Source organism: Papaver somniferum, unplaced genomic scaffold, assembly GCF_003573695.1.
Source record: "Papaver somniferum cultivar HN1 unplaced genomic scaffold, ASM357369v1 unplaced-scaffold_137, whole genome shotgun sequence".
Classification (NCBI taxonomy): domain Eukaryota; kingdom Viridiplantae; phylum Streptophyta; class Magnoliopsida; order Ranunculales; family Papaveraceae; genus Papaver; species Papaver somniferum.
In genome coordinates this window covers 19,040,397-19,044,452 of record NW_020622934.1, presented here as the reverse complement: position 1 = coordinate 19,044,452, position 4,056 = coordinate 19,040,397, and the positions used below count along the sequence as shown (strand labels likewise).

The 4,056-nt window shown below is 37.0% G+C and overlaps 1 pseudogene; it reads right to left on the bottom strand.

The window, feature by feature from the left end:
• Window positions 1–3,583: 3,583 nt before the first annotated feature.
• On the bottom strand, window positions 3,584–3,683 carry LOC113335063 (annotated as a pseudogene).
• Between the last annotated feature and the right edge of the window lie 373 nt (window positions 3,684–4,056).

Sequence of the window (4,056 nt, the reverse complement as noted above, 5' to 3'; positions counted from 1 at the left end):
ATATTGATGTCCATAGTGCGACTATCTGAGTAGAGCTCTGTCACTTCATATGAATTTTAGTATGCTTGAGTGCAAACTCGTGTACAACAATTGGAATTTCGCATCAGGGTACTTCCTCCTGTAGTCAATAAGTATGCCAACCAAGGAGATTCTTTAGTGCCTTCCAAGGTTCTGTGTAGATAGCTAGGGTCTGGAGTATAAAGGTTTTGTGGGTATACCTCTGGTAAGCCCTCCGGAGACAACACTCCGCCACTAGGGACACCTAGGGGTTTAAAGGCTTATTGCATACGCTAAATGCAATCGACGATGCCTGCGACAGTGAGTTAGGATTTTATTTCTATTTTATTTTTGCTCGAGGACTAGCAAATAATAGGTTTGGGGGTATTTGATAGACACATTTTTGTGTCCGATTTGTCTCGATTCTATATATTGTTAGGGCTCATTTTTGTACTTATTATGGTGTTTTATTTATTTATAGGTATTTTTTGGCCAATAAACATTTTTGGAAAAAATTGGCTCGAAAAGTTGTCGGAAAGCACCCGGAGGACATTTGCTATTCGGACTCTCACTTTGGATAAGGGGTAACCTAATTACTAAGGGACATCCCATTTCGAGGCAGTTGCTAATCGCAACCCTACTATGGATAAGGGGTAACCATCTTCAACATTTCAAAAACCAGGATTTTGGCGGGAAACTAGGTGCAGTGAAGAACAGTTTTGGAAATCGTGATTTGGAGGAGTTTGAGGTCGATTAAACCTCTGATTTTCATAGGATAGACTCCTTATGGGTCTAGGAATCTGATATGGGTGTTTAAATCGATTAGACTGGGCTCAATCGACGGATTTTTCTCACAACAGAAAATATGGAAAGTCACGTGTGTGACCTGTTTTAGGGAATTTTAGAGAGATTAAAGCGCTGTAAACCTTCCCAAAGATTTATATCTATCTAAGGAAGAGTTTAGAATAAAAAGGAAAGCTCAGAAACGCGTAGAAATTCTAAAACAAGAAATTGCCGCAACTTGGTCGTAAAGAGAAGGAAAGAGATTTTGGAAGATTTGGGAGAGATTTAATCGGTATTTTTGATATAAATAGATGTGTTGGGTCATATAGAAGAGGTGTCGAGAGTTTGGGAACCTAAGGAGAGCCAGAGAAGAAGAAATCAGAGCTTTACAAAACTCTGTTTCTGCTGCTGCTGCTGCTGAAGAGGAATAACGCGAAGAACATTGACGCACAGGAAACAGTCGCAGAACAGTGTCGTTGTTTAACAGCTGAAGAACATTAAGCTGTGCAGGGCAGTCGTATTCTAGGGTCTTAAAATCAGCGACAAAGCAACAGTTTTTCTGTAACAGTTCCATTGTAACAGTTGTTTTGCAACACCAATACACTGTTGCAAACAGTCTGTGTTATTACTTTTCACTCTTTTAATCATCTTTTGAGCAACAAACACATATTTTGAGATCATGATTAATATGAGGAGCTAAACCCCATTGCTGAGGCGATAGAGGAAGCTATTTTTCCAACAAAAAGTGGTATATTCTATTTTATCTTTTTATTTGCAATAATTATATGATTATTTGGCTTGAACTATTATTGAATATGATTTTTATTTGAGTGATTGTGATCTATTTTGATGGAGTATGCTTAGTTTTAAGACTTTTGATGCTTCATACTTGGTATTTACAATTATTATTTTTGAAAATCTATTTGTTACAATATTTTAGAATCAAATTAAACAAGAAAATTGCATAAGTATTGGTTTAATCACTTTGAACTTGGAAAATAGTGGAATCTTAGCCTCAGTGTTTCTTTTAGTATTGATATCATCTTTGATTGAGTTTGCTATAATTTTTAGTGAGTTTTCTATTTTAACATTAGAATTTAAGTCTAATTAATATTATTCACAAGTCTGAGAATCGAACCACTTTTATCACTATCTACAAATCACATCAATTTTTGGCGCCGCCGACGCGGACTTGTTTTTAGGGTTTTAGATTTATTTTATTTATTTATTTATTTATTTTATTATTTTTGTCCTTTTTTTATGTTTTTGGGTATTTATCTTGTGTCTACAGGTTCTGGATCATAAAGAAAATTGAGCCAAGTAGTTTGGTGATTTCATAAAGAATTGGAGCTAAAGATTAAAGCAAAAAGAACAGAAAAGAAGACAATTTTATTTTAGACAATTTTAGTTTAGGGTTTGTTTATTTTATTTTTTTAAAACAAAAAAAAAAACTGTATTAGGGTTTATTATTTTTGTAATTTTTCTTTCTTTTTTTGGACTTTTTGACTTTGGGACATTATTTTTTTATTACCCTACGAAAGGGTACTTTAAATATAAACTGTTTGCAGAGAAGGAGTACAATTACGATATTGTCTCTGCACCCTGGGTTCGTACACTAGACATCGGAGTCAGTGGCCCGAGTCGACTACAACCGATTCATCCCCCGTCTGGAACAGGAGGTAAGATTCTAAACACTCGCGAATCCCCTGTCAGCGAGTTACTGGACTCCTTCGTATGCATATATGTTGAGGAATGAATATGGACATTTATTTTTCTAGTAAAGGGCAAGGCCTGGCCATACAAGATAAGGGTTCGGATTTCATCACCGTTCTCTTCTTGCCCGCTTTAGGAACACGTAACCTACCCGAACCTAAGCCTAAAATTTTGACTAGAACGATACCGATAGGGTAACGAGCTTAACAGGAAAGTCATTCGAAAAATATTGGTTACTCTTTTAAGCATACTTCGAAGTTCTTGACGGTTTCTGTAAGTTGAATGCGTGACTGCGCCGCCTTGTAATACCGGTGAGGCCTTGGGTATCAAAGCTCCACCGAGCTTCCCTCGCCTCTATTCAACTTACGTTAACTCGGATTGATTCCAGAGGGGTTTGCTTAAATTGTAACGAATTCCCGTTCGAAGAATTAGAAGCTGGTCTAGAAACAATCTAAGTGGAGCCATCATGCTTTTTGTTTGCTAGAAATCAATAGGTTTGATTTGGTTGAGTCGGACTTGATCTGTGTTTTCTTACCCTTCCAATTTAAAAAATTCTATTGTATGCCTGAACGTAAAAGAGACGCACTGGGTAGATTTGTTAAAGAGAAACCTAGTAGTTCGAAGCGTCTCGATTACCTTAATCTAGAAAGTACGGCTTTTGAAGAGTCTGTTTTTGAACGTTCTTTGACTGAGGAGAGAATCCATGTTGCTCCAATAGCGCCAGAAATGACAACTTTGAAAGCTTTGTTGAATCCAACTAGGACTACCCGTCCTTCGTGTATTAAGTTAGCTGAAACGGAGGCACCCTATGAACTGAAACCTGGGACCTTACAGATTCTCCCAATCTTTTCAGGGAAAGAAAATGAAAACCCTTATTATCATGTTAGGGATTTTGAGGAAATTTGTAGTACTCTAAGAATTAGAGGCTTAGATGATGATGCTTTGAAACTTAGGTTATTCCCATTTTCCCTGAAAGATAAGGCCAAGTCGTGGCTGTATAGTTTGGACTCCGAGTCAATTGAGACATATGAACAACTTACATATGCCTTTTTCAATAAGTTTTTCCCTAGGCACAAAACATCGTCTATTAGGACGCAAATATGCACATTTTCACAACAAGAGGGAGAATATTTATATAGGTATTTGGAAAGGTTCAATGATTTATTATCCCAGTGTCCTCATCATGGTTTAGAAAAGGTTAGGATAGTTCAGATCCTTTATGAGGGTTTATATTATTCCACAACGACCATGGTTGAGTCTCTATGCACTGGTGGATTTGAAAACCAAACTGTTGATGCGGCGATGGAATTTTTTAATGAAATCGCCGAAAAAACCCACCAATGGGAAAATAGTAGGGCACCCCAGAAAACAATTCTTTTAAGTAGAGGAAATGTTAATAGGGTACAAGGAGGCTATGAATCAGATGCCAAAATTGCTGATATAGCAAAAAGGTTAGAAGCCTTAAAAGTGGGCCAGACTAGTGGTAGAGTGGAGCCTTTTTGGGAAGGCCAGAATATTGAAGAGCAAGCCAATGCTCTTTATAATAACACTAGATTTGATAAC